Here is a 26,460-nt window from a genome sequence, read left to right on the forward strand (position 1 = left end):
AGTCTGAAAAATGCAGTAAGCAGCAAAAGTTACTTAATTTTTATTTCCTCAAATTCTATCATAGCAATGACCAAAAAACCATGTAGTTAAATGCCAAAGCTGTTTTTAATAAAACTATAGGCTATAGGAACTGAAAAAAATAATAAGGATAGGTAGGTTTATTATAGATATCTCATATATTTATATCTCCGTTTAAGCCAAGCAAAATTATTTGTTAGCACATTCCTATTTTCTAAGCACATTTATTTAACTTTAAAAAGTTATCAAACAAAAAGAAAAGAAAAATCTATTTAAAATATTACTATCAAAAACTCAAAAGATATATGTCTCATTTAATCCTAGTAGATTCGGTTCCTATAGACCTGACACTTATGGTGATTCTCCCACAGACTCTTTCAAACAAGACCTAACAGGCCCCAGATACTCTCAAGCTCCATATTAAGTAGTTTGATGCAGCACAAATTAACTCAAGCATAGAAGCAGCAATCTAGTTTCAAAACTATTTGTCCACAAAATGACAGGTGACAGGAAAACCTGAACTCTCTGCTCATTCTCAATTTCTTTTGATGGCTTCTGATATACATTTCATTTATTTGTGGTTTCAATCAGCTAGAACTCTAAGCAATAGAGAGCATCCCAACATTGATAAATACAATGCAATATAACAATAAATGATAATATTATATAGTTTATTCTTCTGGATAAAACCTGAGGGTTGGGGATGAAGGGTGTTTCTATTCCTGGCAGTTCATTTACATAGTCCCTGTGCCCTGTCTTAGAGATAGCCTATTTACATATTTTCACGCCAGAACCTCCACTTTACGCCAAGGTTACTCCAAATATTTTGCTGTGGAAACCTTCCTCTGTGTCAAGATTTTGATTCACGTGAACAAGAGGCTTGGGGAAGATGATGGCTCCAACCTGCTTACTGCTAGACTGCTCCTCTCATCTGGCCTCATGTAGCTCCTTGGCCATTTCTCCTCTGGCTATGAAAGAAGAGCAATGTTTCTTCCTTATCAATACTGACTTCCACAGCCTCCATCTACCCTTTGCTCTATGCTTACTGTCAGAGGATTCTCCCCTCTCTCTGCTTTCTCTTCAATGTCCCACACGCCAGTGCAGATCCTTCACCATCTAACACCATGGTGATTCTGCCCCTCATCTTCATTTGGCGGGACGCAGGAGAAGAGCCTTCTCTGTGGCGGCCCCGACCCTCTGGAACCAGCTCCCCCCAGATATCAGAGTTGCCCCCGCCCTCCTTGCCTTTCGCAAGCTCCTTAAAACCCACCTCTGTCGTCAGGCATGGGGGAATTGAATTTTTTTCCCTTCCCCCTAGGCTTATAGAATTTATACATGGTATGCTTGTTTGTATGATTGGTCTCTTAAATTGGGTTTTTTTAGATTATTTTTTAATATTAGATTTGTTACATTGTTTTCTTTATTGTTGTTAGCCGCCCCGAGTCTTTGGAGAGGGGCGGCATACAAATCTAATAAATAAAATAAATAAATAAATCTCCAAACTTTCTGGAATTACTACTATCATACCCAATAACAGCAGCAGATGATTCCCTGCTCTTAACTGAGGGCAGTCCCATAGTTGAAGCATGGCAATGAGGCAGCTGCTAAAGCAATGTCCTCCCATTGTTCTCCCCTCATAACTAAGGGTGTATGAAAGAGCTCCAGAATTGCTCTAGAAACAGCTGCAGTAGGACTATTCATCTCCTTATATTTTGAGAAATGCCACAGAGTTCCATATCATCTCAGTATGAGCGCTAAGCAATATCATACAGGGATTTAGCATTATTGCAAGATAAATTAAACTGGTGTTAGGATTACTAACAAACCAGAACATCACTTTTGGTTTAAAAGTTTTACTAAGACTTGTTTTTTAAATGCAATAAAAATCATGCATGGAGAAAAGAATCCTGAATGTTACAAGCCTTTCACAAAAATCATTACGTTGTAACTTCAGGAACCCGTTAGGTCCCACAGAGTTGGCCTTCTCCGGGTCCCGTCGACTAAACAATGTCGTTTGGCGGGACCCAGGAGAAGAGCCTTCTCTGTGGCGGCCCCGACCCTCTGGAACCAGCTCCCCCCGGAGATTAGAACTGCCCCCACCCTCCTTGCCTTTCGTAAAGTTCTTAAGACCCATCTCTGCCATCAGGCATGGGGGAACTGAGACATCTCCCCCGGGCCTATACAGTTTATACATGGTATGTTTGTGTGTATGTTTGCTTTTAATAATGGGGTTTTTAGCGTTTTTTAAATTATTAGATTTGTTCTTACATTGTTCTTGTTATTGTTGTGAGCCGCCCCGAGACTACGGAGAGGGGCAGCATACAAATCTAATAAATAATAATAATAATAATAATAATAACAACAACAACAGTTTAAAAAGGAGATTATTTTGCTGCATCTTCATTGGAAGCATATCAGTCTTTTCCAAACCATCCAATCATTTACCAGTAGATGCAGTTCTCCTTTCTGTCCTTCTGTAACCAATAGCATGGAATCAATTATACAAAGAGCCTTTTTCTAGATTATCCATGTTTTGGTCAGTTCCAGGTGATATAACAGCAATGTGTTTTACAAAAGGCTGTCTTTTAAGATAGCAATTTCTATTTCAACTAGTATAGAATATGGGCAGACCTACCCTGTTTCCCCGATAGTAAGACACCCCCGATTGTAAGACATATTGGGGGTTTCAGGGGGGTCGGCTAATATAAGCCGTACCCCGAAAGTAAGACATATGTCTTACTTTCGGGGAAACACGGGGGTATTGCCGCCTCCCTCTCATCTAGCTGGACCTGGAGAGCGAGAAGGCGGCGAGGGCGAGGAAGGCGCTTGGGAGCGGCGTGGCAGGGAAAGCAGCGGGGGCCGCCTCCCTCCCTCCTTCCTTCCTTCCCAGCTGGCAGCGCACTCCGGGCCTCGCCGGCCGGCCGGCTCCCTCCCTATCTGTCTATGTCTTTTTCTGACTCCAGCGCTACCTTCCTGCTCAATGAGGTAACTTAACGGGCACCGCGCAGCCGCAGCCGTTGCCATCGCCTCTCATCTAGCTGGACCTGGAGAGCGAGAAGGCGGCGGTGGTGGCAGCGAGGGCGAGGAAGGCGCTTGGGAGCGGCGCGGCAGGGAAAGCAGCGGGGGTGGGGGCCACCTCCCTCCCTCCTTCCTTCCCAGCTGGCAGCGCACTCCGGGCCTCGCCGGCCGGCCAGCTCCCTCCCCGTCTGTCTATGTCTTTTTCTGACTCCAGCGCTACCTTCCTGCTCAACGAGGTAACTTAACGGGCACCGCGCAGCCGCCGCCATTGCCATCGCCTCTCATCTAGCTGGACCTGGAGAGCGAGAAGGCGGCGGTGGCGAGGGCGAGGAATGCGCTTGGGAGCGGCGCGGCGGGGAAAGCAGTGGGGGCCGCCTCCCTCCCTCCTTCCTTCCTTCCCAACTGGCAGCGCACTCCGGGCCTCGCCGGCCGGCCAGCTCCCTCCCCATCTGTCTATGTCTTTTTCTGACTCCAGCGCGCACCGTTTTTTCCAATATAAGACATACCCCAAAAGTAAGACATAGTGGGGCTTTTGGGGATAAAAAGAAAGTAAGACACTGTCTTACTTTCGGGGAAACACGGTAGCTGTTGCAGACGGAAATGTATCTCATAGAATATATAGAACTCTATTTGGTTTATAATTGAACTAAGTTCTGGCTTGTGAATCTAGGTAGCTGAAAAAAACTACCAAGGCCAAATTTGCACTCAGACTTTCCCACTTTCTACCCTGGTGCCTTTATCATTAGATCAAACTAGGCAGCTTGTAAATCTCTTTTCTATTTTGCTTTGCATTTTTCAAGGTTTTTTTTCTGTATTTCCTGTTGGCAGTATTTTTAGATAGCTACTAAAGCAAATGAACGAACTATTATTACTATTACACACTTTCAGTGAAAACAAAAGACTGATTGCAAATTTGGCCTTGGCCATGAAAGCCAGCTGCATGATTTTGAACCAATCATCAGCCCAAGCCACCTCACAGGGTGACTGTTGTGGGGAAAATAGAAGTAGTTATTTGTAAAAATAATAAAGTTGGGATAAACAAACAAATAAAATTAGAATTTTACAGCATCATTAGATCAGTACTATATAATACAGTTTCTTCTACTAATCCAAGATTTCAAATCATTATTAAAATCAATTCAATACTGATTAACTAAAGTGGCCAATCTGAATTACAAATCACAATGAACTAACAAAGTTTCTGTCAAGTCTAATATTCTATCCTTATTTAACAATTAAACAACAGAAGTTAATATATTAAAACCTCATGCTAAGCGTGCCAAATTATGGATATGATAAAGTCAGTGCATAGAATTATGGTCCATAAATGGTTAAGCATTCTATGTTAAACTTTTTTTCAGATATGAAGTTATTTTTGACATGAATACATGGTGCCATTGTTTACTGAACACTTCTTATAAAGAGGAAATTATGGATTATTTCCAGTAATAAATATAAATAATACATATTTATGCAAGCAGTGAATAGACAAAACAATTATGCTGCCATGCAATGCAATTGCAGATGCTTCTTCTGTGTTTCCCCTATATTTTTAATATGCTGCTTCTTGAGTAATTTCATGTGGATTGTGCATTTCTATCTGTATCAAGTCAAATATATTTATGCAAACTTCTGGAAGCCTTTAGCAAAAATAAGGAAATCTAATTCAGTATGTGATCCATATTAGACCCCTCTCAGTATTCCTTGGTTCGGTCCATAGTTTCTAGAGATACTAACAATAAGTAGATACTAAAATGTGCAGTGATGTTAGTTGTTTCCTCTTAATTATGTTTTGCATTATCAATGAATTTATGAACACTTTTCAAGAAACATCATATGATGAGAATGTACTGTAATTTATCTGCACAAAAGTACATTAACTTTATTTTTCATGCAACCCTGAAGAAAATGCTCTGAATGTACTTATTTAGATCTATTTTTCAATTTTCAGCCCAAATCTTAGTGAAATTGTACAAAGACGATAAGTGAACTGTGAACAAAAAGTTTTTCAGTATATATGTCTGTCTATAGAGTAGAAATAATCATCTAAGCTAAGAGAACATAAACCACACAGTATGCATATTCCATGTTTAATTAAATCTCTTAGTTTCAATCAAGGCAAAGCAGGATATAATGTTACATTGCTACTCTCTTATAACAAAGACTTCAGATTCAGCCCACAGTTAACAACTCTCACGCGTCCAAATTATAATGTACCAGCTGTGACTTTTTTCCAAACAAGAGGAGCCAAGAGGATCATCTATTCTCAGTACAAAATATTTGCATCAGTCAAATAAGTCATACAAAGTATTCCACATAATGTTCATTTTCCAAATATTCAGATATAAATTATTAACTCAAATCTACAGATTTGGTAACAAAACAAGTTACTGGAAGATATACAGCACTTATTTAACATATCATAGTATGGCATCTATTCGGTGAATTAAATAATAAATAATGTGACTGCAATCTCTGACTATCCAGTTTCACTAAAATGTACTGTCCCTGAAAAAAATCAAAATATTAGAAAACAATTAGAAAACAAGACAATTAACTGTAACTTAACATAATATTCACACACAAAGGGAGCATTGATTGAACCACTCTTGTCTATCAAAAAATTAAGTACACTTTGATTAACAGACCTAACACTTGTGTTTTTCAGCAAGACTAATGGAAGCAGAAGCTGCTTATAAAATGCGACAATACTATTAATTCCAAATGACCTAAACTGTACAAAAATGGAGTGGGGATGAGAGAAGGATAAAATATATCCAGAACACATGACACTGATAATAAGCTTTAAACTTTTACCTGCCTGTACAAGCACAGATTAAGTTTCCAAATTACTGTACTCCTCAATTGAACTCATTCTACCCAGCACATTGACAGCAGAAATATTACAAGTTACCTTCAAGATACACTCTGAAAACCTAAATGTGTTTAATATTTTAAAACCTATTGTACTACCACACCTGTGCTGATGCAATGTAGTGCTATTCTTGAGCAATTTTAAAGACTAGCTGTGGGATATAAACATTTTGTGTATTTAATACTGTATGTAATATTCAAAGTTAATATTTTATATTAAATATTTATATATCAAATTTTATTTCTTATATATACACACATTTTATACAATATAGAGAGAGATTTAATATATAAATGTGTTAAATATTAAAGTCTAAATCATATATATGCCTTTGAGTTATTGTTGATTCTTGGCAACTCACTGGACTAGACTGCAATTTTCTTATCGAGATTTTGGGAGCAATTTGATATTGCCTCCTTCCTAAGGTTAAGAGTAATTGGCCCAAGGCCGGGGTATCAAACTGGATTTCACTGAGGGCCGCATCAGGGTTATGTCTGGGGGGGGGGGGGGGAGAGTGGCCCTGGTCAGGGTGGGAGTGGCTAGCTCATTAAATACTAACATCTAAAAATTCAAATATATTTAGTGAAGAGAAAAAACAGAATATATAATATAGTAACAACTGATTTTGAACACTGAACACTGTAGGATAGATCGTTTTAACCAAAGTACATTATAACACATCTCCAGCAATCACAGGATTAAAAGCATAATCCCAGAGAATCATCTGGATTTGAACTGACCTCATGGAGCAGAAATAGATGATAGAACTTCAACCTATTATTTATCTGAAACGCCAGAAAAGTTTTCAATTCCCCTAACCTCAGAATTTCCAGAAAACCCAAAACAAATACATTGTAAGTAAAAGTGAATCAGAAAGTTACTCCTGATTAATAGAAAGTTATTTAGCGAGGCCTGGGTAAACATCTGGCGTTCAGGTTATTCACTTGTTCCATATCTGTTTGTTGATTTCACCTGTACATGCTCTCCTTGATGGACATTGGCATTTCTTCACAACAGAGTGTTTTCAATCAGCAGCAAAGCAGTATCATCATAGTGTTGGAAGAAATTTCCTGTGTTCAGGGAGCAGTCACAGATGCTGAGAAGATGCTCAGAAAAGGGATCTTTTAATTCAGGAAGACAAGAAATGTAATGACACAGCTGGAGGGTTCCTAGCTTGCAGGCAGATTAAGGGTGTGACTCTGAGCCTTTTATGCTTAATTCACCTTTGAATATCCTGCAGCTTGATAGGTTTGTGTGCCTCTAGTCAAAGTGATTGCCCTCGACCCTGTCTTCCTGCCTTAATGGGTTAATCATGTCCCAGGATCTTTGTTTTTCCTACCCTGGGGGTTAGTCTTATCAGGGGCAAAGAAAAGGGGAATTTTGGTTTACTTTGGAGAGTTTATTTTTAGCTTGATTTCCCTTATCTTAATGGCTGTACTTAAGTATTTCTTTTGTAAGGGCCTTCTGAGTTTTTCCTTTCAGATGGTGGGTGCTTCTTGGTTTTCTTAAAGGGGGAAGGGCTCACTTGAGTCTATTGGCACTGTTTTCTGAGGTTTCTGGTGCTGTGAAGTTTCTGGCACTGTCCTTTTGGGGTGTACTTCCCACTCTAGGATTTGTTGAGATGTAAGTTGTATGCTTCCCATGTGATGTTTTGCTTAATGACTGCAGTGATTTGCTTAACTACCAATGTGAGTGTATGATTTTTTTTCATTTAGTGACCATGGTGTTTAGCAATTGAGCTGTTAGCCTGGGTGCTAAGTAAGGATTACCTCTACGTTTCCCCCCCCCCCACTCTATTTCATATATTATCTAGAAATGAATTCGAAGTATGAGTTTTATATTCTAAAAAAGGTAATTATGCTGCAAATAATTTAGTTACAAGATTGCATCATTTACTAAAGCAGACATATAAATGACATATTTCTGCCAGTCCTTTGCTGTTCCAAGGCAGCCCCCGCAGGCCTTGAGTTTTACACCCGTGGCCCAAAGTCATCCAGCTAAGTTTCTGCCTAGGGCATAAATAGAACTCATGGTCTCCCAATTTCTATTCTGATGCCTTAACCACAACATCAAACTGTCCTTCAATATTAATATTAAATATTATTTAAGATTATTGTAGAGACAAGCACCATACGAAAAAGCAACTGAGTTCATTGGATTCCTGGAAAGCCACGTGACTAAAAACACTCATAATTATAAATTTACAGATGTGTAAACTTTACTGAGGGCTTCTCCAATTTTGTGCATAAACAATATTTTTTTTAGAAAGGGAATGTCTAATATTACTCATCAATATTTCTGCCCCTAAATAGTGTAAACTGCATTTTCTAGTATGTTATTTTCCGTAGCAGTTTAGCTTACTATAGATAAAATATAGTGATTGTTGTTGACAAACAGCTTTATTAAGAAATGATATGGGAATTAATTGTTTGAAATAGTTCAAATAACAGCTGCAGTGGTAAAAAAAATGAAAACCAATTTTTAAAAAATGAAAACCAGTTTAGCAAATAATAAAAGGGGGCAGTTGATGAAAAACTAAGGAATTTGGCATATTTAAGAAATAATTTATTTATTCGATTTTTATGCCGCCCTTCTCCTTAGACTCAGGGCAGCTTACAACATGTTAGCAATAACACTTTTTAAACAGAGCTAGGCTATTGCCCCCACAATCCGGGTCCTCATTTTACCCACCTCGGAAGGATGGAAGGCTGAGTCAACCTTGAGCCGGTGATGAGATTTGAACCGCTGACCTTCAGATCTACAAGTCAGCTTCAGTGGCCTGCAGTACAGCACTCTACCTGCTGCGCCACCCCGGCTCATCATACATAATACATTTAAGATAGCAGATTTCATTTTATTTATTTGGATATATCCAGAATCTTATTGTTATAATAATTTAGATACAAGCATAAGAAATTTGACATCATTTTGAAAGTATATAAATATAACTTCATGTAAGTAAAATTATATTGTAACTATGCACATTTATATATCTTTGAAAAACCAGTAACATACTATTTGGAAAAGAAGATAACCCAATCGTATCTCATTTTATCTGTCCATGATTATCTGACCGAATATACTTTTTTACAATAAATTGGCAAAGTTAATTTTCCAAGGGAGCTCATTCTTTGAGTTTTCATCAGATAAAGTAGTAGAAAACAATATTTAGTATATTAGGATATAAATTTAGAATCCTGATCTCATGCTAATATATTAGCCTAATCCCTTGATATAGATAATGATATATGGATACCATTGTGTTCTAATCTGTAAACTATGTTTTTAGCAATCAGAAAGAAAGACATTCATTGCCTCAGAGAATGACTTAAAATAAACTACTGTGCATCTAAAACCCCAAGAGACCTATGTCTCAGGAAATATGACATAGGTTTAAATGCACCCATAACTCCTAAGCTAATGTCATAGCTAAATGGTTAACATCAAAAGAATTGTTAACAATAGTTCACATTCTGAATAAGAACAAAAGTTCCCTATGGCATCTTATGCAACATAGTCTCCCAAACTCTCCTGTAAATATTGTTTATTTATATTTGCATCTTTATGAAATCCATAATCATTTGTGGGATTGAACTGGTTTACACCACTTCAGCCTAACTGGTTGTTAAATTGATGCTGGCCCCGCTCCTCCCCTCCCGCCTTTCTAGGAGTTCTCACATACCGTGTTTTGGCTCCCAGTAAGTGCAGGAAGGCCTACTAGACAGGGGGGCTCCCCGTAGCTCATTTTTGTTCCCAGGGGATTGCAGAGAGGTCTACTAGACCCAAAATAGGGTAGGGGGGAGTGCAGCGTGGCCTCCCATGGCCCGTTTTTGCTCCCAGGAGGTTGCAGGGAGGCCTACTAGCCACAAAACGGGGTGGATGGTACCCTCCCCGCAACCCACTTTTTCTCCCAGGGGGTGCAGGAGGTTCAGTGCTGCCTGGTACACCCTCTGGCCATGCCCACACCGATGGCCATGTTCACCCAGCTGGTCACTAGGGCAGAGAACCAGTTGTTAAAATTATTTGAATCCCACCAATGAATCTTTTGTGCAGAAAACAATCTTCCACTTAACAACTTTTTTTTAATAGTTGTTAGCTTGGTTCACTATTTACCAAAACTTGGATTAACAGATAAGCTAAGGGTGCTAAATTATCATTAATACCTGTACAATATTTTGAGCACAAGCATGGATTTATTTAATTAAATATTTCCAATTAGTAATTTTTTTCCTTTCGAAATCTATTACCTTATGCTGCCTTTCCCCCCTAACAGTATAGTGCTCTTTTAAATGCCCTTTAATATCAATATAGAATAGCAGCCGCAAACACAAATTCTTATGAATTCCACATTAAGGCCAGTTCATTAATCCAAAGACTTTTCATAGATAGCACAGAAGTTTCAAGTGGCTCAGAAAGACAGCGGCGAGGGGGGCGTTTGCCCAGGTTCGCCTGGTGCATCAGTTGCGGCCCTATTTAGACAGGGAGTCTTTGCTCACAGTCACTCATGCCCTTATCACCTCAAGGTTCGACTACTGCAATGCTCTCTACATGGGGCTACTTTTGAAGAGTGTTCAAAAACTTCAAATCATCCAAAATATAGCCACGCAAGCGGTTATGGGCCTTCCAAGGCATACCCATATATCTCCATCACTCCGTGGACTGCATTGGCTGCCAATTAGTTTCCGGGCACAATTCAAAGTGTTGGTTATAAAGCCCTATATGGCATTGGGCCAGATTACCTCCGGGACCGCCTTCTGCCGCATGAGTCCCAGCGACCAGTTAGGTTCCACAGAGTCGGCCTTCTCCAGGTCCCGTCAACTAGACAATGTTGTTTGGCGGGACCTAGGGGAAGAGCCTTCCCTGTAGGGGCCTCGGCCCTTTGGAATCAGTTTCCCCCAGAGATTCGCACTGCCCCCACCCTCCTCGCCTTCCGTAAAAACTTGAAGACGTATTTATGCTGCCAGGCTTAGGGCCATTAGACCCTAGCCCCCTGGCAGACAAATGTAATACGTTTCGATGTATGAATGGTAATGAATGATTTTAACTCTATTAGTGTTTTTTAAAGTTTTATTTATATTCATTGGATTTTTTAGTTATGTATACTGTATATTGTTTTTCGACATGTTGTGAGCTGCCCCGAGTCCTCAGAGAGGAGTGGCATACAAATCCAATTAATAAATAAATAATAAATAAATAAATAAATACAGTGGTACCTCTACTTAAGAATGCCTCTACTTAAGAACTTTTTAAGATAAGAACCAGGTGTTCAAGATTTTTTGCCTCTTCTTAAGAACCATTTTCTAAGAACCCAAGCCCGGAAAAAGTTCTCAGGAAATTTGAGAGCGGCACGAAGGCCCGGCCAGTTTCCTGCCATTCCCCTTGGGTTTCTCTGTCTGGCGCAGTGTATGGGAGGCAGCCTCGTGCTGGGGGTATATAGGAGGCATGTGTCCTCCTTGCCACCTCAGAGTCCCTGTTTTTTGTTAAGCCTTAAAGTTTTGGATTTTTTTGATTCCCCTCACTTCACCTTCTTTCTTTGGTAGTGATTGTCCTCCTCCTCCTCTTCTTCTCTCCTCCTCCTCCCACCCAAATTCCAAGATTTTATTTCTTTCCTAATGGGTTTGCACGCATTATTTGCTTTTACATTGATTCCTATGGGAAAAATTGCTTCTACTTACAAACCTTTCTACTTAAGAACTTGGTCATAGAACAAATTAAGTTCTTAAGTAGAGGTACCACTGTAAATAAATACTATATGTCATTAAATGTAAATTTATTTTACTGAAAAAGAGAGTGAAATGTTATTATTTTATTCTTTGCCATTTAAGTCACAGAGGCAGCCCAGTGATGGTTGGGATTCCTATTGACCTTCATGTTGTCTATATGTAGATGATACCAGTACAAAAAGCTATGAATAACGAAATCACTGGATTTGCAGAAGAGACTCTGGGAGTCCAGCTGACATACCCAAGCATCGCAACTCCAGGCAAAGGTATTTCCCCCACTTGAAAAAGTTGCTATTCTGCAGTGAACTCATTAGAATTTACCACAATCTCTATAAGTAGACACCCCCTTTTCTATAGAGAATCTGAGAGAACCATGATCAGCTATAGGTTTGCCATCAGTAATGGTAAAGCTATGGCATGCATGCCACAGGTAGCACATGCAGCCATATCTTAAGGCACGTGAGGTGTTGCCATCTCAACTCCAGCATTGGCCAGTTGATGTTTAGCCTTATTTTTAGCTGTTTTTGCTCTCCCCAAAATTCAGGAGACAATGAAAAATGGCCCAATGGCGCAACCGGAAGTTTGTTTCCAAACTTCCAGTTGGCCCTTTGGGCAGTTTTTCACCGTCCCCTGGTTTCAGAAGGCTTTCCTGAACCCTGGAGATGGTGAAAAACAGCCCAACCAGAATTTTGTTGTCCACACCCATAATGCAATGCCACCCATGCATGCACAGAATCCCCATGCTGCCCCCCATGCATGCGCACTACTACTCCGGACTGCCCCCATGCATGTGCACAGGCCTCACTTAAGCCTCTGGACTTCCGGTTCTCCCATTGGGCTGTTTTTTGCCATCCCCAGGCTTCAAGGAGGCTTTTCTAAGCTTGTGACTTCCTTAGATGTCACAAGCTTAGGTAGGAAAAGATGCAGTGCAAATAAAATAAGCGAAATTGACTCTGCTTTATACTTCATTCTTCTCCTGCAAAACAGAGATGGCCAAAGTTCTTAGTACAGAAAGAGGTAAGATTCACTTCCTAAACCGATACAGGAAGAAGGCTGAATCCAGTCATCTAAATATTTCTACTTTAAAGATCCCAATAATTTTTAGAGCTGCCTACTTTTTAGGCCTGCCCAAGAATTCAGAGCAATATTTGTTTGTTTGTTTGTTTATGTATTTATTTATTTATGTGTTTGTTTGTTTGTTTGTTAGATTTGTATGCCGCCCTTCTCCTAAGACTCAGATTACAATATTAAATAAACTTAGTTTCATCGTATTGAATTAATGAGTAGAAAATGCAGAGCCTTTTCAGTGCTCTAGTTAAGATATACGTATATCAATTTAAAAAAAATTCGCAAATAAAAATATGTCAGTTATTGTTGGAAGTTTTTTAATGGAATCTAAACATATTTATTTCAGTATACCTTTATAAAACATAACTCTTACTTCCCATTTTGTAGAATATTTCTTTCATTCTTGCTGATTGACCTTTGTGTTACATGTTTCCTATTGCTTTTTAAAGAATTCCTGAATAACTGACTATGGTGTTATGTGCTTTCAGTAGATAAGCCTGATATTTTATGTTATATTCAAAGTTTTAATAATGCACTGCTCAAACCAATACTGTAAAGGGAACACTTAAACAACACAATATAATTTCAAGTAAATCAAACTGTCCATTTAGGAAGCAACACTGATTGACTATCAATTTCACATGCTGTTGTGCACATTCAACTTTGTAAAGAACAAAGTATTCAATGAGAATATTTCATTCATTCAGATCTAGGATGTGTTCTTTGAGTGTCCCCTTTATTTTTTTTGAGCAGTATATATAGTTATCAATTAGTATTATATAAAGCACAGATATTAAATAACTTCACTATGTCCCTAGTTCTAGAGATTGCCAGATCAAAAAAGAAGTAGATTTTCTGCAACATTTAACAAAATAGTACATCATTGTCACCTTTGAAGACAAAGATCCTATTTTACAGAGATTACAGTTAGTACCACACAAGGTCCATCAAAGTGAAATCAGAACTGATGAATGAATGAATGAATGAATGAATGAATGAAACATTTGCTACAAAGTTTCTACTGAATGGGGATGAAACTAGAGGCATTCCCCTATTATCAAATATGTACTCTTTTAGAGAAAGAGCACCCTATCCAAATCCGTAACATTTTTTAAATGTCCAGACATTTAGGTAGGACATGACAGTCTGCCTATCATGTCCTATCACCAATCTCAAGGCACATTCAATTTCTAAAACATTTTCCTAGGCATAATCCACATCGTGCATGAAAGGAGATTTATATTGGAAAATTTACAAAATATTTATACATCAGAATTCATTGTAAATAACATGTAATATGATTTACATATATTTCATTAATAAGGCAACCTAAGATGCCCAAACAAATTTTAAACATGAATACACCATGGACTTGTATTTGGTTGACTCTAGCACACAATTACTTTATCAGATGCAATATTAAGAGGTAAGTCTATGACATCTGAGTGCATAAATGAGTGAGAATTTTGGTATCAGCTAAGCCTGAAAAAATAGGTTGAATTGTTCTAAACTATTACCTCAAGGGCTAACAAATGATACAACTGGTTTTAAACTAATCTGAGGAAACTGTATTCAGATCTGGATATAACCTATTCAGGATTATTCCTATAAACATAAAAGTTTAAGGACTCTTAAGTGATTGAATAAATTTTTGAATTGAATATTCAAAAAAATGCATATTAAATAATTTTCAGAAGGAAACAATTTGTCAGTATTAGAAGGCTCCAAGACAAGATATTGGAACTGAAAATAATAAATTGTGCTAAGTAGAACGTAGTAAATTTATCAGAAACCTATTGGGGGGAAACTTGAATATGAAATATAAAATTTTCGAAGGAACATTGCAATAACATTTAAGAGGTAGACTAAATAAATTCCATTACAGCAATAGAAGATAATTTAAACAGACATATTTTGGTAGAAATGGGTTTGATGATAAACTAAAATCTATATGGACAAAACACCAGTAAGATAATTTTGCATCATTTTCCATTAAAGGAATGGGGGAGAACTATTTTTTATTTGCACTTTAAAATAACTAAGCAAGTTGTAGAACATTGTACATTTAATTATTGCAATTTGGCAACGATGTAAAACTTTTCAACATCACTGATAATACAGCTACTGTCCCAAAAGACCTTGACTTTGTGTCTTAATGGTCAAACATCTGGCAACTCCAAATCTCAACCAAGAAATACTCTGCCCTACACACTGGCATAAACAAAACAAAAAAACCTCCCCATCTCAATAAGAAAATTACAAACAAGAAAAAAATCTCTCTGGAGGAAAAACAAAAAAGGACAAGTTTCCAACTTCAAAAGCCGATATAAAAGCATTTGCAATCAAATAAAAACAAAATGCCTTAAATTACTACAGCAAACAAGAGGAAAACCTCCTACGCACCAAATCTAATAGAGCTTTCTACAACTTTGTCAACAATAAACTCAAAGACTCTAGGCCTATTCCACCTCTCAAAAGATCCAACAACAAAGAATACCATGATGATTCATCCAAAGCCAACCTCCTCAACTCTTTCTTTGGCTCTGTCTTTGTTAACAGCAATGGCTCATCCCCCAATTTCATCAATCGCACCTCAAACTCCCTCAACGACTTAACCCAAGTAGACTTCACTGAAGACCGAGTTGAAAAAGCATTACGTGACCTTAAAGCTTCTCTATCAGTCGGACCAGATGGTCTATGTGCTTACTTCCTAAAAAAGCTCTCTTCTGCCATAGCTTAACCACTAAGCATAATTTTTGAAAAATCCTTCAGAACCAGCACACTTCCTAAGCTATGGTGGAAAGCAATGGTCATCCCCATCTTCAAAAAAGGAGACCCCTCTCTTGTAGATAACTACAGACCAATTTCACTATGCTGCATCCCATGCAAAGTCATGGAATCAATTATAAACAAATCAATTACTCTCCATCTAGAAACTAATAATTTGCTCTCTAACAAACAATGCGGTTTCAGAAAAAAACTATCCTGCAACCTGCAGCTCCCCCACTGCAAATATATATGGACAATTCATCTAGATCAAGGGAAATCTACAGATGCAATTTATATTGACTTCTACAAAGCCTTTGATTCAGTGGTCCACGACAAACTACTCCTAAAACTCAAATCCTATGGCATCTCAGGATCCCTCCATAGCTGGATTACAGCATTCCTGTCAAACAGACAACAAGGAGTCAAAATAGAAAGCACCATATCCACCCCCGTCCCAGTTAAAAGCGGTATTCCCCAAGGTAGTGTACTGGGACCAACGCTCTTCATTCTCTACATCAATGACCTTTGCGATTACATCACAAGCAACTGTGTCCTCTTCGCCGACGAGGTAAAACTCTTCAACACCACCGATAACACAACTACTCTCCAAAAAGACCTTGACGCTGTTTCTGAGTGGTCTAACACATGGCAACTCCAAATCTCAACTAGCAAATGCTCTGTCCTACACATTGAGAAGAAGAATCTGAACTCCAAATATGAACTGAATAATCAAATTATCACAGATAATCCCCACTCGGTTAAAGACCTTGGTATACTAATAACAAAAGATTTAAGTGCCAAAGCCCACTGCAACAATATAACCAAGAAGGCTTCAAGAGTTGTAAACCTAATCCTACGTAGCTTCTGCTCTGGCAATCTCACACTACTTACCAGAGCTTACAAAACTTTTGCCAGACCCATCCTCGAATACAGCTCATCTGTTTGGAACCCATATCGCATCTCAGACATTAACACCCTTGAAAATGTCCAAAGATACTTCACCAGAAGAGCCCTTCTCCACTCGAAATAGAATACCTTATGAGACTAGACTTTCAATCCTGGGCCTAGAAAGTTTAGAACTAAGATGCCTTAAACAAGATCTAAGTGTTGCCCACAAGATCATATGCTGCAACGTCCTGCCTGTTGGCGACTACTTCAGCTTCAACCACAACAACACAAGAGCACACAACAGATTTAAACTTAATATTAACCACTCCAAACTTGACTGTATAAAATATGACTTCAGTAACTGAGTTGTCGAAGCGTGGAACTTATTACCGGACTCCATAGTGTCATCCCCAAACCCCCAACTTATCCAGATTCCTAAGAGGTCAGTAAGGGGCGAGTACAAGTGCACTAGAGTGCCTTCCATCCCCTGTCCTATTGCTCTCCTATATCTCCTATTCCTATAGCTCTTCTTCTATTCTTTCATTGATATGTTCTATTACTATATCTTCTTTTCTATTATTTCTTAGATATATTTTACTATGAGTATCTCCTCTATAACCTTCATCATGTATTTTACTATGTGTATATCGATATATACCCACTAAAACCCTCATTGTGTATTGGACAAGATAAATAAATAAAAATAAATAAATAAATAAATAAAAATAAAATAAAATAAAGAATCAGAACACCAAATACAAGCTGAACAAACAAGACCTTACAGACAACCCTCACTCTGTGAAATACCTCTTAGAATACTCATATCAAATTACCAATATGTACTTGACAATCAATTAATAAATAAATAAATACATTTGCACATATTTACGACTTCCACAGCTATTTTTTCAGCAAGTGTTCTGCCAAATTTCAGTAGTCTAGTCAGAAAAAGCCTTGGGGAATTATTACAAAAATGCCAGTTGTGGTTCCATGTTTACCACCCTATTATCTGATCTAAAACAGTAATTTTTAGAGAGATAAAGAAACAAATCATACAAGCAAATCTTATAATCACTTCAAAAGTATACTCACACTCATTGAATAAAACTAATTTCCAGGTCACAAAAAGAGACCAAGACTTAGAATACCTGTGAACGGAAAAGGATTTGTGTACAAATGCTGATGCCATCAATCTATCTGTTTAGCCTTGTGATGTCAAGTTTCCAATATAATTACACATTAGATGCTTTATTTTTAATTGTACTTTCAAAAGCAGGAAGAGAGATGAAGTCCAGTTTTTCATTTTTCAGAACGGTCCAAATAAGCACATAAACTTAATGTTAAAAAAAAAACCTCTGCCAGCCAAATTTTTTTTAAAAAGCAAACAAAAATTGCCTATTTTTCTCTTTTATCATTACTTTTTACTTATGTTACATTTATACAAACTGCTACTATCCTATACATGTTTGGCAAATAAATAAAATAAAATAAATAAAAATAACCCAGTGCCCAGTCCTTAAAATCCATATAAAATTACTCTGAAGCAACACTAAACCTTGCAAAAGATTTTTTTTTAAAAAAAAAGAAAGAAACTTAACTGCAAAAATCATTTCAATGTAGCTGCCTCTTCGAGGGGGGGTGTCATACTTTCTCACCTGTGATCCCTCAGTGCAAACCATCCAAAATATGGTCTTACTCAACTGATACTTCTCTTTGCCTTTGCTAATTCCACAAAAGGGTGGGGGCAACCCAACACCCTCTTGGATGCCGCCTTTGTAGGGTTACTCCTCACCTTCCTATCTGCCATCCGACCTCACTCCCAAAGCTGGTCACAACCCAGAAGGGCTACCAGTTGACTAGGATTTCTCTCCCAGCCAAGGCCAGCACTTGGTGGTGGTGGTGGTTGTTGTTATTATTATTATTATTATTATTATTATTATTATTATTATTTATTACCCATCTCTGAATAATAATAATAATAATAATAATAATAATAATAATAATAATAAGTACGCTGAGAGCATATGCACCAAGACAAATTTGTTCTGTCCAATCACACTTGGCCAATAAAATTCTATCTATCTATCTATCTATCTATCTATCTATCTATCTATCTAAATAATAATAATAATAATAATAATAACAAGAATAACAACAACAACAAGAGGGGCGGCATACAAATCTAATAAATAAATACATACATAGATAAATAAATAAATAAATAAAGCAACAACAACAATAATAATAATAATGATTATGTATATGCCGTCCATCTTCAAAGACTCTGGGAGGCTTACAACATATAAAAACAGTATACATCAAGATATCATTAATTAAAATTAAGAATTACATTTAATAAACTAAAAAAAACCTACTAGCATACACACATGTCCATTCAAACAAGCCCACTCTACATTCATTGGCCAGGGGTTAGAATCAAATGACTACAAGCCCTGTGACTCCCCCCTCCTGCTAGCTTGTAGTTCATCAGTTCAAATCTCACCACCAGGCTCAAGGTTGAACTCAGCCTTCCGAGGCGGGTGAAACGAGGACCCAGATTGCTGGGGGCAATATATGCCGATTCTGTAAAAGCGCTTAAAGAGAGGGGCTGTAAAAGCGGTAGGAAGCGGTATATAAATCTAAATGCTTATTGCTCTCAAGCTTTGACTCCCCCAGGTAACACTACCTCCCCCTCTCCTTCCCCCGGCTATTTTGCTTTTCCTACATCGCCCTAAGGAGCTAGTCCTCTACGTTTCTCACGAGGCCAAGCCTCCCCAAAAGGTCTTCCTCCTCCTCCATCATCCCCAGAGGGCCAACCCCGACACCACGTCCTCCTCTTCCACTCCTTCCCCCCGCACTTTAGGCGTCCCCGGCCCACCTTAAAGGGGCTTTCTCGCCGTAGTAGCGGGTGGGATGCCGCCTCCGCCAGACAAGCGGTGTTTAAGTCAGCCCCCTCCATCCCCTCTGCCCCCCCCTTTTTTTTTTACCTGGCCGCGAGGAAGGAGGTTCAAAACGACGCCGTCTCGAGGCAGGACCGGAGAACGCGCGTTGTCCAAAAAGTCGCCGGACTTACTCGAAAGCTTCCCAACTACGACTGTTAGCTTTCAGTTTCCCCCCACCCTCCTTCCTCTCGTTTTATACACACACACAGAGAGACAGACACCTCGCTGGGACTTGTTGTTCCGCACAGGGATGACAGCTTCGAGCTGCGCAGGCGCAGTCCGTTCGGGGAAGGAAGCGGTTTGGGGGAAGGCACAGAGAGAGAGAGAGAGAGAGAACTTCCCACTCGCCCTAGCCCAACCCCCCCCCCCCCTCCTCGCTTCCAAGTCGCTCGCCGCGAGACCTTTTTGAGGAAGGCCACCCCTGTGACGTGAAACGCGGCGGCTTCCTTTCCGCGGCCACGTGACCTAAGTGGTTGCACACGCGACCTGTGCGGTTCCGCCGCCGCTGCTACGCCGCGGTGCCATCGAGCCGGAGCGTTCCGAAGAGGCCGGCGGGACTGAGGCTGAAGAGAAACAAACCTGTCGTGTTGTGTCACGTGGGCTCTGCACGTGGGAACCTGGCTGCTGGGCTTCTCTCTCTCTCTCTCTTTTAAAGACCTCGCGGAGGCTGTGATGGCAGAGTAGCACCTAGGATTCTGGGTTCTAATGTTTGGATTACTAACATAACCCAAATAAAGCGCCCTTTTCAAATATGTATGTATGTTTTTATGTACAGTATATATGTATATGTGTGACTTTTTTGTCGAGTTCCTTCATTTTCATTATCAGCAAAAATATGTTGTGTGTGTGTGTGTTTTCGTAGATTTTCACAGGTACAGCTATGAACGTCTTGGTATATTTCGGTTTCTTCCCGTGTAAGTTTCAGTTTCGACGAGGTCCCACTTGCCATCTTCAGGCTGGTGCTTTCGGCTTTGTGCTAGGGTGAACGTAGTGTGACCTCAGCTGCCTATGTTCACCCTAGCACAAAGCCAAAAGCACCAACTTTTAAAATGGACAGCCAATACATTTAATAAATAAGCAAACAAACAAACCTTAAACTAATAGACTTAATGCAATCTACCAGACAAATCAACCAGCTTCTTTTCCCCAGCAATACTAGTCATTATGCCTTCTTGTTTATTCATATATACATAAACCCAATCTATACCACCCTCTAAAGTAGGCAATTTTTAATAGAGAGCCAATTAATGCCAATACATAATCCCAAAGCATAAAAACACAAATTATCTCTTTGAGCAATTTAATGCAGATGTTAAATTGGGAAGCCAAGAGAGAAAAAGAGACAAAGTAGATGTCAGGCCGAAGCCATTTTGTTTGGAATATTTGGCCTGACACAGACTACAGTGTTCCCTCATTTTTTGCGGGGGATGCGTTCCGAGACCGCCCACGAAAGTCAAATTTCCGCAAAGTAGAGATGCGGAAGTAAATACACTATTTTTGGCTATGAACAGTATCACAGGCCTTCCCTTAACACTTCAAACTCCTAAATTGCGATTTCCCATTCCCTTAGCAACCATTTAGATTATTACTCACCATGTTTATTTATTAAAGTTTATTAAAAATATATTTATTAAAGGTGGACGAATGTTTGGTGATGACATATGATGTAATCGGGCAGGGAAAACCGTGGTAAAGGGGGGGAAACTGTGAAGTACAGTATTTTTTAATTAATATTTTTGAAAAACCGTGGTATAGATTTTCGCGAAGTTCGAACCCGCGAAAATCGAGGGAACACTATTTATTTTGATTTGATTTGATTTGATTTGTATGCCGCCCCTCTCCGAAGACTCGGGGCGGCTAACAACAATAAAAAAGACAATGTAACAAATCTAATATTAAAAAATAATCTAAAAAAACCCCAATTTAAGAGACCAATCATACAAACAAGCATACCATGTATAAATTCTATAAGCCTAGGGGGAAGGGGGAAAAATTTCAGTTCCCCCATGCCTGATGACAGAGGGGGGTTTTAAGGAGCTTGCGAAAGGCAAGGATGGTGGGGGCAACTCTGATATCTGGGGGGAGCTGGTACCGGAGGGTCGAGGCCGCCACAGAGAAGGCTCTTCTCCTGGGTCCCGCCAAATGACATTGTTTAGTCGACGGGACCCAGAGAAGGTCAACTCTGTGGGATCTAACTGGTCGCTGGGATTATGCATTTTCTATTGTGTGAACATGGGAAGCGGAATGGCATGAGGTTATTGGTATGTAGTTATAACAAATTCCTTCTAGAAAGCCAAGGTTATCCTTCATCTCTGCACCTCTGTACCTGAACGGAAGGAGATGGATGGACTCTGCCAGTATGGCAATTGAAGATTCGATTTGTGGGTGTAGGGACAAGGACTTGAACTTTCAAGTGGGTGATGAAACCTGGAGGACTTCAGATTCGGGTTTCACCCAGATTTACCAACATGGCTCTAATAATAAATTGGGATTTTGAGGAATACTTTGACTTGGACTCTGATTTAATTTTTGATATTATTTGGAACTTTGACCGTTGAGCCCTATGACCATATTGGAATGACCAATGGTCCTCCCCAATAATCACCAGCTTGAATGCCTATTTTAGGAATGAATATCACCAATGTCCAATAGTCACTAGCAATCACTAGTCTGGCTGATAGTATAAGATACTACTGAATGTTCTAGCTAGAAGGGCCCAGAGAAGTAAATTAATATAAATAAATAAATTCTGAAACGGGTATATTGGCCTTCATTCATGATATTATAATGATAGGACTTACATTAAATCTACTAAAACCTGAATCTAAAACTGATTACCATTAACTAAGGTTATATGTATAAATGGACCCAAAGAGTGCAGGAAAATAGTTTATACTGAGTATCTCATATGGACCAAAGAATTCCTAAATAGGTAATGAATAGGTACTTATGAAAATGATAATTAGATATAGTTTCCTGTTGGTATCAATTCAATTTCAAATGCCAAATCACAGAGTATTCCACAATCTGTATAAATACATTAGAGCCAGTATATTATCTGTTGTGGTTGGCTCTGGCCCAGCTCCTGCCCCAGGGAATGGGGAGGTGGATGCAGGGGAAAATTCAACATGTCACAGGCCTGTGTTATTGCCGGCAGAATCAGATCAGAGTTTAGTTTCCTCAGACGAAGAAGAAGGTGGGAGTGACTCGGCAGAGGAGGGCTTGGCACACAGCCCAGGCAGTCAATCTTCCTTATCTTCTATAGCTTCAGATGATGACATTTTGGACCCACGCAAGCGCAGAATTATGCATAGAAGAGACCAAGTAAGAACATATTACAGGAAATAAGGGAGGCCACCTGTGTATGGGTGGGGCTCTAGTAATTAGGGCTGCTGCCATAAATAGCAGCATGTGGGTTTGGCCATTGTGGAGGAATATCTGTTGCAGTTTCGTCAGGAATCTTGTGTGCTGGACTATGTTGCTTTTTCACGCCTTTGAAACCAAAGCAGAGCAGTGTGTGTGTGTGTGTGTGTGTGTGTGTCTGTGTCTCCCTTGGAAGAAGAAGGGGGGTGAAGTTTCTCCACAGCTGCTGGCTAAGTACTTAATGACTGCTTAAGGGAAATTGTACAGACTACCTGGTTGTTTTGGTAAGAGTGCTCTTTGCAATACAAAAAGAGTGCTTAGTTTATTTTGACTTTTGTGATAAAGAACATTGTTTTGAATTTTCAAACATGTGTGTCTGAAATTTGTATCCTTGAATTTTCGGGAGGCTCCTATCAGAGAGCCTGACAGAACATTTTCCAAGTATATTAGAGCCAGAATTGAAATAACAAGTACACAAATAATAAATATTATCATGCCCCACTATTTAAATATCAATGAACTGTGCCCTCCCCAAAAAATTCTGGGTACTGATTTTTGATATTGTTTCACTTTGGCCCTAAATTGGCAGTAGTTTGGTTTTTAGTTTTTTGGGGTGGTAAACCAGAGCCCCAGTACTGTATTTGGATTTATTACTAGGGTTTTGTGTAATATTTTTCCAAAATATATAAAATGATACGTAATCTGAGGAATTCTGTTTGTCTTTTCTTTTCTATCCTTGCTAAGAACAGATTTGGTTCTACTTGCTGTCCAGTGGTTCTTTGGCCTTTGCTGCAATCAAAGTTCACCATATCTCCCTGGAAATTTCAATTATGTAATACAGTAACCTAAATCCATAGCCACATTTTTCATAGACATTGTACCGGTTTATTTAAAATAACATATCAGAAGGATTAAAATATTTTGAAGCCAACTCTACATTTGACTTTTAAATAATATGCCAGAAACCACACTTCAAAGAGTAGATAATTTTGAAAAAATGCCCTAGGGTCTCAGATTCAAGCATACAAAAAATAAGTCAGTATTATTAATCATGAATTATCCAGCTATTGACCAATCTGTCAAATATCTTGATTGCAAAATAAAAGGTGCTTTTGGGGTAACTGTAACAAAGCTATTCATTCCAAGTACAGTGGTACCTCTACTTAACAACGCCTCTACTTTTCTAGATAAGAACTGGGTGTTCAAGATTTTTTTGCCTCTACTTAAGAACCATTTTCTACTTAAGAACCCGAGCCCGGAAAAATTTCCCAGGAAATTTGAGAGCAGCACGAAGGCCCGTCCAGTTTCCTGACATTCCCCCTTTAATCCTGGCCATCTCGGGCTTTTCTGGGCTGCCAGAAGAGCTTTACGGTGGTATTCCTTTCTTGGAGAGGGAATAAACCACTTCGCTGTGGTGACTCCCGCGCATTGCCTCCCTTACACCCGGGGTGAAGTTGCCTCCAGGAGTGTCTGGGTGCAGAAAGGCCAAAAGGGGTGCTTCGCCCTGGCCGGATCAATTCTGCTTGAGCCAAACCGAGGAGTCATCACAGTGAAGGAAAGGCACCGGCTACAAAGCGAGCGAGAGGGGAGGGGAGCCCTTCAGCATGGGAAGGAAGAGGAAGCAGCAGAAGCAGGTCCTTCAGTCAAAAGGGCGGGAGGTTCCTCCCTCTCGCCCACCTGGGTTTCTCTCTCTGGTGCAGTGTATGGGAGGCAGCCTCACGCCAGGTTTATGGGAGGCGCTTGCTCCTCCTCGCCACCTCAGAGTCCCTCTTTTTTTTTAAGCTTTAAAGTTTTGGATTTTCCCCTCACCTCACGTTCTTCCTTCGGCAGCAACTGTCCTCCTCTTCCTCCTCCTCCTCCCACCCGAATTCTGAGCTTTTATTTCTTTCCTAATAGGTTTGCACACATTTGCTTTTACATTGATTCCTATGGGGAAAATTGCTTCTACTTACAAACTTTTCTACTTAAGATAGAACCTAGTCACGGAACGAATTAAGTTCTAAAGTAGAGGTACCACTGTATATAGAATAAATTGCATGATTAGACAACATATCATTTGGACAGTAGGTGGCAGCCTTTGCTTTTTATTTGTATCAAATTATATTTCTCCCACTTTTTGAAAATAAAATATTCTTGGCAGGAAGAAACCTGGCTGTGCAACTACCGTAATCTGCTTTTGAAACAGAAATCTCTGATGAGGATTAGAGAGAAGAACATATTCAAATGTCAAATTGATAATAACTAGAAGTATGTTTATAAATGCTGTCTACCCACCCTAGAACGTTATTTAAACCCAGATTTATGAATATTGTTCAACTTGAAGCTGGGAATAAAGTGTGTAGGTCCTTTAGCAGAATGCTCAGCCCAAAGGTGATATCCTTTCAGAAATAACAAAAGCTTTGGTATCTTGTAACAGCTCATCAAAACACAGATTATAGAAGTGATTGTGTTGAGAATCAATTTAAAATTAATCAATCTCCTGGGTTGTGATCAACTTACGACCACAATGGGATTTTGGTGATCGTTGTGGCTGGCTCTGGCCCAGCTCCTGCCCCAGGGAATGGGGAGGTGGATGCAGGGGAAAATTCAACATGTCACAGGCCTGTGTTATTGCCGACAGAATCATTTCAGAGTTTAGTTTCCTCGGACGAAGAAAAAGGTGGGAGTGATTCGGTAGAGGAGGGCTTGGCACACAGCCCAGGCAGTCAATCTCCTTTATCTTCCTTTGATTCAGATGATGACATTTTGGACCCACGCAAGCGCAGAATTGTGCGTAGAAGAGACCAAGTAAGAACATAATACAGGAAATAAGGGAGGCCACCTGTGTTTGGGTGGGCTCCAGTAATTAGGGCTGCTGCTATAAATAGCAGCATGTGGGTTTGGCCGTTGTGGAAGAATATCTGATCAGAGTTCGTCAGGAATCTTGTGTTGCTGGACTTTGTTGCTTTTTCACGCCTTTGAAACCAAAGCAGAGCAACATGTGTGTGTGTGTCTCACTTCTTTAGAAGAAGAAGGGGTGTGAAGTTTCTTCACAGCTGCTAGCTAAGTACTTAAGAGAAATTGTACAGACTACCTGGTTGTTTTGGGAAGAATGCTCTTTGCAATACAAAAAGGGTGCTTTGTTTATTTTGAATTTTGTGATAAAGAACATTGTTTTGAATTTTCAAACGTGTGTGTGTCTGACATTTGTACCCTTGAATTTTCAGGAGGCTCCTATCAGAGAGCCCGGCAGAACAGTGATAAGTCATGGGGATCATTTATTTATTTATGTATTCATTCATTCATCTTTTTTTTAATGCCGCCCTTAGACTCAGAGCTGCTTACAACATGTTAGCAATAGCACTTTTTAAACAGAGCCACAATCAGGGTCCTCATTTTACCCACCTCGGAAGGATGGAAGGCTGAGTCAACCTTGAGCTGGTGATGAGATTTCAGCCGCCGACCTGCAGATCAACAGTCAACTTTAGTGACCTGCAGTACTGCACTCTACCTGCTGCACCACCTCGCCACCTCATAAGTTGAGATACCATGTGATCTGATTTGGCTAGCCGGCTTGCTGGTGGCAGGGACGTGGGTGGGGGGGGAAGGAATGAAAGAAAGACACAGCAGAATTAAACCACGGCACAAAGTTCAAAGTTGGAGAAGAAGGCGCTGATTATTTTGCTCCAGGGTCTATCTGGGTGGGTCATTTCATGAATCTTAAAAGAGAATACTATTTTCAGTAAGATCATGGCAATCTGTATAATCTTCAGTAAGATCATGGCAATCATCACAGAGAATTTTTAATACTAGGTTT

At 39.5% G+C, this 26,460-nt stretch overlaps 1 protein-coding gene across 2 annotated transcripts in view; it reads right to left on the reverse strand.

Annotated features, from left to right (window-relative positions):
- KDM4C (lysine demethylase 4C) overlaps positions 1-19,895 on the reverse strand; it is a 228,741-nt gene extending 208,846 nt beyond the window's left edge. The window contains exon 1 of one of the 2 annotated variants that reach the window (XM_070742570.1): positions 19,347-19,895. The gene's annotated coding sequence lies outside the window, so the exon portion shown is untranslated. The remainder of the gene's footprint in view (positions 1-19,346) is intronic. The other variant, XM_070742571.1, reaches the window with a different exon arrangement.
- Between the last annotated feature and the right edge of the window lie 6,565 nt (positions 19,896-26,460).

Source organism: Erythrolamprus reginae, chromosome 2 (assembly GCF_031021105.1).
Source record: "Erythrolamprus reginae isolate rEryReg1 chromosome 2, rEryReg1.hap1, whole genome shotgun sequence".
Lineage (NCBI taxonomy): Eukaryota > Metazoa > Chordata > Lepidosauria > Squamata > Dipsadidae > Erythrolamprus > Erythrolamprus reginae.